The sequence below is a fragment of the Anabrus simplex genome, chromosome 2, assembly GCF_040414725.1.
Source record: "Anabrus simplex isolate iqAnaSimp1 chromosome 2, ASM4041472v1, whole genome shotgun sequence".
In the NCBI taxonomy this organism is placed as follows: domain Eukaryota; kingdom Metazoa; phylum Arthropoda; class Insecta; order Orthoptera; family Tettigoniidae; genus Anabrus; species Anabrus simplex.
In genome coordinates, this window is record NC_090266.1 from 674,539,383 (window position 1) to 674,552,028 (window position 12,646).

The following is a 12,646-nucleotide window of genomic DNA, read 5'->3' on the forward strand; positions in this document are numbered from 1 at the left end:
TTGGAATGTTGTAGGCCGTATTGTTTGATTATGGGGATGACTTGGTCGTAATGACATGTTTAAATAACTTATATAGCATGACATGGTACGTAGATAAATACATTATTTAATTAATTAGTCATCCACTGTGACAAGACACTCAAATCAAATTCACAATCATATTCCATTGAAATAGAGGTAAAATTATCACTCCTTGAAAAGCAGTAATAATAATAACATACCAGCTAAGTTTCCCGGAGCAAATGGCCCATTCCTGCTAAAATAGATATGGGCGAAATCTACTTCAAACTGATCATTTATGGTTTCTTCCTCAGCTACGGTTAGTATTCAGAAAGCGGCACAGAGCAAACATTTCTAATATTCCGTTCTGCTCACAGACTAATCACCATCTGAAGGACTCGGTGCAATAGGACGCTAAACTTCGCTATTGTGAAAATTTGGAATCATTCACAGACGTATGCAGTTGCTGTTAGAAGAAGGTACTGGTATGATGCTTGGCAGTTAATCTGCAGGGTGGAACATAAATGATGGATCAAATTAACACGAGTAATAGAACTTGAAGAGAGAGTATAACAATGACGCAAGTTTCAGGACTGTAGCTTGCACCGTTCTCGAGAAAAGTCGTGTTTTGGGAATTGCAAGAGCTGCAACGCAGTGGCTGGCGCTAGCTACTGCTGAGGCTGCCGAGGTACGTGTACAATTGTTTAAACCAGTTGCGGCCTGCTGTTGTACCTTGCAGGCCAAGCGTCCTCTATCTAAAAGACTGTCGGCAGTGGGATTTACACCACTCGCCATCCGATACAACAAATTCGCCGAAATAGCGTGCCGCTTACAACTGCGCCATGCTGCTCGGGATGGCCAGCCCGTTAATAAACAATACCACAATCAGAACACAACTGCCCAGGTGCATAGATGAAGATTTAGCGGATCCTTGAGGCTTCGGGTTCGATTCCCGCCCGGGCCAGGGAGTATTACATTAACAAGTGCATTCCTATGGATCTGGGACTGAATGTTTATGTCGTCTTCAATACGTGTACGCAGAACACAACACGACATGACACTCACAAATATCACATTAATCTTTGGCGTCAAGAAGAGCATCTGGCAGTGAAACTCCACCAAATCTCCTACAACCCCTGACCGCGCAGGGAAAATGGGATAGAATGGGGTGAAAGAGAAACAATCCTAGTGGCATCGCTGCTCGTTTCTGACCAAGGCAGTCCGGTATGTCTGTATAGCCGAGGAAGTTAAGGCAGGCTCTTTTACCCTGAATGCGGGTTCCCTTCCCATTCAAGGAGTTGAACAATTTAGAAACAAACTTTTCACTTTTGGGAGGCATATATCCTTGAGGCTCTCTTAGCCTACAACAAAAGAGAGTAACAGCTTAACTCCTGAGAAAGAATGTGGTCCGGTATTATGCTAACTTTCAAATAGATGATTTTTCTTTCGACATTTATCATTGTTTTTTGGATCCCCTCGAATATTTATAGCAAGGGAAAAATTATATAAAATTCCACATCGATAGTTTAAAGATCATGAGATCTCTTATGTGTTGCATAAGAAACATCCGTTTCGCTCTCTACATGTTACTATGTACACTATATACATAAAGAAGCATTCTTCCTCTCTTCTCTCCTCTTATTCGTAAGATATTATTTGCATACATGATTTGTGTGGCAAAGCCGTTGATAGACCCACGATTAACCTACTTCCGTAGTTTCCTATCTTTCACTCCAAGAGAAAGAATTCCAGCGTAATTACCCCAGACTACTGGTGGAAGACGGTGTAACAGTTCTTGTCTTCGTTGAAACAAGGAAACACTAAATATTTTGTGCAAGGAGCCGATATGAATTTACCGCATCTAGCAAACCTGCATTGGCTCCGTTCGGAATTTCACTAGGGATAGAGATAGGTTTGGTCTTGATTCTCCAAAGATCGCTTTGAACGAGGCAGTTAGAACTGCAAACTTGTACTCAACTTACACTTCACGTTCATCTGTGGGTACCACAGTAAATCCACAGTGCAGCTAACCACTGGCAAACAATGCTCAGTATATTCTATTAACATCATGGCAACTTGGGAAGCACGCACTAATTCACGAAATTCCCTCCATAGGTCCCCAAAAACATTTTAAAACTGTGTTACAGCTATGTTACTCCATATATTTAATGGCTAAGTGCCTCGATTGCGGATAGTAGAATTACCTTCTACTCCTACAAGGGTCTTCATAGCCCGTGAGGAAATGCTGTCAATGATGGTATTTGAGACTTATTAAACTCAGGTAAATACTGAAGAGTGCTTCTCGGCATGTTCAAGGTTATTGTGTCCATTCAGCAACAAGACATCCAGAAACTCCTAGGCGAGAAAAGAGATAGCATATATATTTTTGCTATTTGCTTTACGTCACACCGACACAGATAGGTCTCATGGCGACGATGGGACAGGAAAGGCCTAGGAGTGGAAAAGAAGCGACCGTGGCCTTAATTAAGGTACAGCCAAAGCATTTGCCTGGTGCGAAAATGGGAAACCACGGAAAACCATCTTCAGAGCTGCCGACAGTGGGATTGGAACCCACTATCTCCCGGATGCGAGTTCACAGCTGCGCGCCCCTAACTGCACAGCCAACTCGCTCGGTGGGAGATAGCTGTGGGTAACCGTCCGCTGTCTGGTGACCCCTGTTTGTTGAGTTTCCTTGTGTAGGAATGTACGAGGACGTCACCCACTCCACTTAAACTTACTTAGTTATACGACTGTCTTCTAGGAATGAGTCCCCGAGGAAATTCGCTGGAGGTAACTGGATTCAAACGTTAGGTGACATATACTGTGACGAGTTCGTTGTAGACTGTACCGTGCATTTAATTATATTTATCAACTCTTTCATTTAGCATGGGTTGACATAGGACCCATGGCTAAACCCATTCACCTACACAAAAGATACCTGTTCTTTCCAAGTGTCTGATGTGCAGTCAAGTACTTAAATTTGACATTGAATAACCCCGATTATTCTTTCAGATTGTATGTTCATCTGCTATAGGTCGCTTGGTATGCCATGGCTCTTCGGGGCTGTTGCGCCATGTGGTTTGGTTTGGGTTCGTCTGGAATTGGAGAAATGCAGATTGTAGAATGCATGATGTGTTCCGCTAGCCACCGGAGATGGTTGGGTGCTTTATCTCACAGGCTGAGCGTGATCCAGCACTCGCTCTGCTTATACAGCTCTGTAAGTCAAATTAATAAACAATTATTTTTATTCCTATTTTTCTTTTTGTTTTATGTCGAACCGCATCAAATTAGACAGATCTTACGACGAAAGTGATGAGAAAATAATGGGCTAGGACTGGGAAGGAAGTGATCATGACTTAATTAATAAACAGTCCCAGCATTCACGACTCAAACCTATCATCTCCTGAATGCAAGATAACAGATACAAGGCCCTAACTGAACTGCCAACACACTCGGAAGATAATATTTTCTGGGGGAAGAAGATTATATTGATTTATTTACGTAGCTGCTTATTCGAAATGACTTAAGGCCCAGAGATTTGCAGTAGTTACATGCAGTACACATAGAATTTATTCCACCCACAATACTTAGAGGTAGCCATACCAGAGCAGATAATTTTCACAGTTTCACGTTCATAAAATGGCGACTTGGCCATGCGGCTGGGGGAGCGCAGCTGTGAGTGTATTCGAGCCCCACTGTCGACAGTCCTGAAGATGGTTTTCCGTGGTTTCCCGTTTTCACACCAGGCAAATGCTGGGGATGTACCTTAATTAAGACCACGGCCGCTTCCTTCCCACTCCTAGGCCTTTCCTATCCCACCGTCCCCGTATGATCTCTCTGTGTCGGTGCGACGTAAAGCAAATTGTAACAAAATTGTAAACTGGATTTAGTTCACAGTTTGCACTTGTATACCAGGATCTCAATAAGAGTTCCCAAATTACGGGTAAACTGACGGCTGACTTTGTTGTACAAAGTAGACTGAAGCACTCAGAATCCCGTGGATCCGTAACCAAACGCATCGCATGGTGTTATATATATGTAGCAGGTGCCCTTCTGGAACAATGGTTTAATTTCTAGTGATTTAGGAGCCTTTATAGTGCATTTTCTGTTGAAAATAGGCATGTTCTTCTTATTCCTGGGCTTTCCCAATTACCTGGTACTACGAATATATTTAAACTAATTTTACGGCTAGATGCCATTCGTGTAGCCAATCCTATATGGAGGGCTGAATTAATTATTGCCTGTTTCTGTGGTGTGATGTTTTGCATGTATCTGGAGATGTGTATTGAGACGAACACAAACACCCAGCCCCAAGATACAGTAAGTGGCCAGACGCAATTAAATTACTCGGATCGGTCGAGAAATGAACCAGGGCCCTTCCGAACAGAATGTGCAGTGTTAGTACGCTGATCATTCAGCCACAGTACTGGACATTGGGAATATAACACACTTCAATGAACTATTTAATGAATGGCAAAGCTTTCTTGATTGGTAGGACCTAACTAAATAACATTGATCGAGTTCAGTATATGGAATGATGGCTACGTTCTCCAGGTTCATCGTGAAAGGAATAAAATGATTATATTCCAACTCAAACTCATCACAACTCGTCATTATAACTTTGGTTTTTGCGGGTTGATTTTCAGAATTTCCTTTTACGATAATTTCGTAATCCGTGAGGACAATTTTACTCTTCGACAGGTGTTAATGAGAACAGGAAGATATCGTCTGCAATGATTGGTCTTGAGATATTTTAACTCTCGGTACATGGAGAAGCTCCTTTCTCAAAACATTTCGAGTGGAAAATGTTCATACACACATACATTATAGTGGCGTGCAGTGTTCGAACTTGAGACGGGTGACTAATAAGGAACAACATGTTCCTTGCTGCATATGCAACCACCATCACTCATGAGTGGAGCGAGTAAGCTAAAATGCATGATTTTGTTAAATTCGTTCGACAGAGCAAGCTCAAAGCGAAGCTTGCTGACTATGGAGGATGACGTTGCTTGCTTTACTGACGTTGCAAGCAATGTGGTTCATCCAGATATGAGTCAGACCTTGTTTACAAAGGGCAAAGCCCGGAAATAGGAAGTATAAAAGAGTGATGGAGTGGCTGAGTTAACCACTAATTTTGAGCTGAAGTTAAACAGGCTACGTAAATTAACGGGCAGCGTTATGGATAACATTCAAAACAGTGAATATAAAGTTATGAGGAGAGATGTTTGATGTTTGGAAGGTGTTCCTGTTTGTGGTCACTGCAGACAGTCAGCAAACAGAGTACGTTTCCTGTGAAACGTCCAATGCATTGTCAATATATAAATCCGGTACAACTCATTTAAAAACACGTTTCAAAATTTAATGCTAGCTCTTATCATACAGCATTTCCCGACAATACAAAGCAAACCATAACTAGCACGTGCATTTTCATATGTGCCAAAGATTTCCGACCAGTTAACACTGTTGCCGGAGGAGGCTTTAAAGAATTAGGGCAAGAACTGATTAATATCATTGCTAATTTTGGCAAAAAGCAGATATTGTTGATGTGTTACCACATCCTTCCACCGTTAGTAGAAACGTCCAAGCAAAGGCAGATGAAATACGAAGTGAAGTAAATGTATTTGATTATTTCTTCCATGCACGACAAATGGTGCTCGGCTACTATTGATATGTGGACTGACCAGTACGACCAGATCCATTATCTGACACTCACTACGCAGCGTATAGACAGAGAGTGCAATCTGTTCAGTAATGCACTTTCTACTACAAAATATCTCAATAGAAAGAAAACAAGTTAAAGTATAATTCTGGAAGTTTACGAAAGAATGTCCGAGTTAAACGTTCCTCAGTGTGATTATAAAGACATGTTCCTTGTAACAGATCAGCATTCAAACATAAATATTTTGAAGTTCATAGACGTGTGCCTTGTGCTGCTTACTATAAATACAGCACTTCCGCACGTATTTGATGAGATGAGGTTTCTTGTGGAAGATGCTCCAGTATCTGCAAACAAAATAAACGCCGCAAGGACAGTGGACTTGCTGCCCATCTTCAAACAACGGTACAGCAAGAAGTTATTACGAGGTGAATAGTCTCTAAACGATGTTTAAGTCTGATTTAAGCAGTATTATCAAACTGTTGCGCTGTTGCGAAATCATAATGCCTTGAAAAAGTTAGATGGCTTGAGCTGTGAGGTTGAAGAACAGATTGTAGCTTTCCGTAAACCATTCAAAGAAGTAACAAATGACATGGAGCGTAAAAGAGCACCAACTATTCACTTAGTACTCTTGTGACCCCATAAACTGTGGCAGCACTGCTCAGTCAGCGAATCCGACTGTGAGGTACTTGTCAATGACTGACTTCTGCAGTCTATGTCATTTAAGTAATATGCATATAGTCATTACATTAATAAATATTATGTAGAACCGTGATTTTACTTCCTGGAAAACCCTCAAATAAATATCCGAGATCACAACCTCTTAAGGTACAGGTCTCAACTGTACATAAAATAGCCATATTTCTGTGGCATCCGTTTCACCATCTGAAAATGTTAGAAAAGGTTGAAAAGAGGGCCGTAATGGACGAAGTCAAACGAATCTGTATAACACATGATATTGAAACAGGAACCACCGGTGATCGAACTGGCGACAGCGCGGTCTGTTTCATCCTTTCAAATTGTGCGCGTTATGGGCTATGATGCAACGCTTCCGGTGAGCACCCTTCTAAGACACGACTACGACGCCACGAAGCGCGTGGCCCACACGTCAAGGAGAACCATCTAGAAGCTTTTTTATATCTCCCCTTCCAGATGAAATATCGACTAACGGGTACCGTGTAGCTCACAATAACAGATAGCTCATGTCCAAATTTCATTTTAATAGCTATTCTATTTAAGGAGGTATCGCAACATCAAGATATTAAGTAATTTCAAAGACGAGTATGCTCAGGGTCAAGCCCGGATATATAAGACGAGCTAGAGGACAGTATAGGAACAGTACACCACAGTACAGCATAGTAGAGACCTGCTGCCCGACGTTGTGCCGGCAGTAAAGTTCAACTTTGTGCGAGTGTCGAGTCCGAACATCGAACTAAGTACCCGCGAGGTACAGCCAAGAACTCTAACTCCGACAGCGGTATAAATCCTGCATTCTAAGTTTTTCCAAATACTTCAACATTTCGCGTGACTTATAGTATACAAGTGTTAGACATCCGACATGTTAATACCGTGTGTGATAGAACTGTTGATTAACTTATGAACTAATGCGACGAGTCTACGTGTTAACTTCTACGAGTAAATTAACCAGTTAGGCCTTTGTTTGTGGAAACTACATGCCTAATACTTCATGGTTAGAAGTTAAGACAGTGCCAGTAACTATTTAATATTTCGTGGTGATGGAGTGATAGTAGACAGTTTCTTAACATATCGGGAACATAGATTGAATCCTGCACTAAGTTCACGTGTGAAGTTGAATGAATAGACTTTATTTCAATTTTCTTGAACTGCATTAACCTGGCAGTAGAACTCAATGAAGTCAGGGTACTGTGAAGATTCAATTATCTTAGCATAAACCTTGTTTAAAACTTATTGAATTGCATTAAACCGCCAAGTGTAACTTAATAAGTTCAGTGTCTCATGACAAGTCAATCACCTAATTAGTGGACTTGATGCAAATTACTGCGCATATTAGATGTTCTACTTGGAACGAACAGTGAAATATCACTCGAAGTGGTGTGTGCAAACTAACGCCCCATGCATACTCCGACCGCCCGTATTGTCAGGTGAACTCCCGCCAATGGAAGCGTGGTAACTACTAGGGAGACGTGGTAATGGTGTTCCTGACCTATGGTGGACGTGGTAACTTCGAGGAACGTGGTGATGGTGTTACGGTCTGTGGTGGACATGGTAACTTCCAGGGACGTGGTAATGGTGTTCCTGACCTATGGTGGACGTGGTAACTTCGAGGAACGTGGTGATGGTGTTACGGTCTATGGTGGACATGGTAACTTCCAGGGACGTGGTGATGGTGTTCCGGTGATGGTGTTCCCGATCCATGGTATACATGGTACTACAGTCTGTGAGGACACAGTCAAACGGAGCCAGATCTTCAATAAGGTGATATGCATGTGTGTCATTAAAGAATAGTGTGAATTTTTTCTTATCGAGTAACTTTAAATTCAGCAAGTCACTGTAAAACTTTCCAGCAAATTTAATTCTCATTCAATATCATTTCGAACTCATACATTCCAATTTTTCAAATGACTTGCTATTTCTTAAAGCCAGTGTAATATTAAGTCGTACCGACGAACTTATTAACAAGTGGGAACTTTGAAACTTGGCCACTACACCGGTGATCTCGTGATTCGAGTTTTGAAGTACGGTGCATTTATACGACACATGAACTGAGAGAATACCAAGCAGATTTCCCAATTTTAAATAGAAAATTTCGAGCGATTATGAGCATGACTCATAGTCAACGGGGAGGCTAGAGAGGTGAGTTGAATTAATTGTCGAATTTCAACTAAGTTATACAGTACTGATTCATTACACTATTAAATAAAATAACTAATAGCCTACTTGCTTACAAGCTAGGTACTTTGGATTTATCTTTTGACTACCATTTTAACACTGCAAATATATCCATCTAGTATTTAAACCTCACTGCCAGAATAGGACAGTGAATGCAAGTAGGTACTATTTTCAAATGAGCTGAGAGCGGGAGTCCGTTATAGCGTACGATTCGTTCAGTGTGCCATGGCTCTGTATGTCTCGCTGCAACGGAAGCTCGGTTCTTCACTAATGTCAAGTGAACCGATAATGAACCGTGTGTGTGTGTGTGTGTGTGTGTGTGTGTGTGTGTGTGTGTGTGTGTGTGTGTGTGTGTGTGTGTGTGTGTGTGTGTGTGTGTGTGTGTGTGTGTGTGTGTGTGTGTGTGTGTGTGTGTTTTGTGTCTCACTGAGCTGTGATTGTGTACCATGGCTCTGTATGTCTCACCCGCAGCAGAATTCCGGCTCCCCGGCAATGTCCAGTGTGTCTATAATGAACCGTGTGTGTGTTGTGTCACATTGAACCGTGAGTGCGCGATCACCACTATCTTCTGCGAGTCAGATTAATCGTGTGCCGTTAGCTCACCGTTTCTGTGAATCGATTCACTCGGACACTAGGATGAATCGATACACTGCTTCGAATCATACACTCAGTAGCCAAAACTAGTTATATCATCTCATAGCATATTCAGGGCTATCTTGTACGTATTCAAATATAAAATCGCACTGTCCCTTCATTGCCTCACATCCTGTATATCCCAAGAAGACCCTTGCCTCTCCCAGCCACGATCTTGATGACCCTTACTAATACAACGGTGACACAGCTTTCATCACCAACAGCATCCTGAAATTCATGCCCACACATGCCATGCAAATAACCGATTCTAATCTATTTCTAAATCTTCAGCTGAAAGTCCCCAGTTGAACGAGAGTAATTGGAACGTTCATTTATTTAAAGAATTCTACACACTATCTTCCACTTGTCATCCCGACACAATAAGAAATGCACTACAATAAAAACCTGAGAATTCCCTACAATTCCCAATGCCCATTAACTATCTCAGAAAATAATCACTAAAATAGTTACTACGGACCCGAACATATTTAAATCAAATTTCCCAACAAAATGAAATAAAAAGAAACTGCCTCGAGGGCTAGATATTTAACATTACTATTTACAATTGATCAGCACTATGTTGACCACTGCGACCCTCTCCGAGTAGCTACATGGTTAAGTTAGGCCATTATATCGTTGTTACCGGGCGATTTGGCCGTGCGGTCAGGGGCGCGCAGCTGTGAGCTCGCATCCGGGAGAGAGTGGGTTCGACCCCCACTGTCGGCAGCCCTGAAAATGGTTTTCGGTGGTTTCCCAATTTCACACCAGGCAAATGCTGGAGCTGTACCTTAATTGAGGCCACAGCCTCTTCTTTCCCATTCGTAGGCCTGTCCTGTCCCATCGTCGCCATAAGGCCTATCTGTGTCGGTGCGACATAAAGCAAAATAGCAAATATATCGTTGTCTCCCAAAACAACGAAAATCTGGTGATTTGGTTCTCGTAACTTAATTATGTGGCCGTCTGCTTGGTTTCTTTTCCGTCTTGATCTCCGGTCAGCACGTACACTTCACCGCTCATTCCTGACACCTAGGGATTGGATATTTATGAGTGATATCCGCTCACCAGGTCGCTCCTAATTAAGAGAACAAGCCCAGTTTTAGGCATCTCCATATTCAGCTGAGTTTAATTTTACGTACTTTTTAAAATTCACTCCGCGAAACTGATAATTAGCAGCACAATTCCGGCACTCTTTCAAAGAAAACGTTGATTCACTGTCCGACGCCAGGTCGCTAAGACGTGTGCACTGTAACTCCGCACTTCACTGAATGCACCGCCGATACAAGGAAACAAATAATGAACTAGATTTCGAACAGTATCGTCTTTTACGTAACAGAACAAAGCAATTAATTCGCAATAGCAAATTTAATCACATTAAAAATGTAACAGGGAACTTAAATTCACGTGAAACCTGGAACGAACTTCGAGCTATGGGTGTTGGAAAATGCTAAGAGCCACATATGCCAACTATATCTCTCGATACACATAACTCTCATTTCGTAACTAACCCAATAAAGGAATCTCGACCTCAAAATCATATCAATCTAAATAAAAGAATCAGTGACCCTACAGAAAATGAAAATAATTTCTCTTTTCACTCTGTCAGTGTAAATGATGTAAAGCGTATTTTGAATTCAGTTAAGTCACAAGCTAAAGGAGCAGATAACATCCCAATAAGCTTTATAAAAAACATTATTGGCGCGGTCCTACCAATATTACCCACATTGTAAACCACTGTCTCACCACAGGGACGTTTCCAACTGCATGGAAGGATGCTCTAGTAACCCCAATATTAAAAGCATCCCGGCACCACAGCAAATGCGCCATCTGATTACCGGCCTATTTAGATTCTTCCCCCTCTCTCGAAAGTTCTTGAACGAGTTGTACACGAGCAGCTAGTAGAATTTTTAACCAGACATTCTCTTTTTGACCCATTGCAATCTGGTTTCAGAAAGGGACACAGTACTACGACTGCACTTCTTCGGGTAACAGATGACATAAGACTAGCAATGGACAAACGGCAGGTGACGATACTGATACTCCTTGACTTTAGTAGTGCGTTCGACACGGTAAATATAGACATACTATTATCCAAGCTACGCTCTCTGCGTATCGGCCCGTTAGCCCTTAATTTTTTTAAGTCGTACCTTACAAATCGTCGCCAGTGCGTAGTGGTAAACAATCAAAGATCCCAATGGGCTGTAAAATCATCCGGTGTCCCTCAAGGGTCTGTTATAGGGCCCTTACTGTTCGTCTGGCATATTAATGACATATCTTCCACACTTCAGTATTGCAGCTACCACTTATATGCTGATGATCTGCAGATATACAAACACACCACTACAAACAATTTACATGAAACAGTTCAGCATATTAATTCGGATATTGAAAGGCTTACCGCCTATGCTAAAAACAACCATTTACTCCTAAATCCTCGTAAAACACAAAGTACTATCATAGGAAACTCTAAATTATTACATGTAATAAGCAATATCAATCCTCTTCCAATCATAATCAACGACATTGCTGTACCGTACCTTAAAAATGTTACTAATCTTGGAATCTCCATCAATGAGAATCTGACCTGGAATGAACACGTAACAAATGTATGTAGAAAGGTTCATGCAGCTCTATATCCCCTGAAACGTCACAAGAATTATTTTCCTCAAAAACTTAAATTAAAATTAATCCAAGCACTACTATTCCCAATTTTAGACTAATGTGATACGGTACTAGTCAATCTAAATGCTGAACAAGCTTTGAGACTTCAGCGAGCACAAAACTCATGCATACGATATGCCTTCCAACTGCGACATGACGCTCATGTTACACCATACTTCAAACCCTTGGAATGGCTACGCATAAATGAACGAAGGAATTTTCACCTAATGACACTTGTTTACCAAGTGCTCTCGACGAACACTCCTACTTACCTCTCTTCTAATTTTCGTTTCCTTTCCTCATTCCATGAAATTAGTACCCGTTCGGGTTCTCTACTTGAAATTCCACTAAGTCGAACGAATTTCTACAATCATTCCTTTATAGTTACCGCATCGAAACTCTGGAATACACTCCCAATGGACATTCGGCACCTTACTTCCTCTCATAAATTCAAATCTGCCTGCAGAAAGTTTTCCTGGGAACATAAAACTGAGTTGTGTGTCATTGTATGTATGTTGTGTGAATGGGTTTTCTTCATTTATTATTATTATTAGTAGTAGTAGTAGTAGTAGTAGTAGTAGTAGTAGTAGTATTGTAACATTAACTGCTGTACTGATATGTAGGCCTAACTTAGTCTTAGAATTATCTGTCCGTAGTATTATTTCTTTTTAGAATTTCTATGTACTTTTATGTTTACATTTTTAAATTTTGTTTATAGTGGTTAAGTGTAAGAGAGGGCCGTGAGCCCTAACTTCGCCACAAATGTAAGTCAGGAATAAATAAATAAATAAATAAATAATGAACGATTCCCAGTCTCCCTTCTCTTTA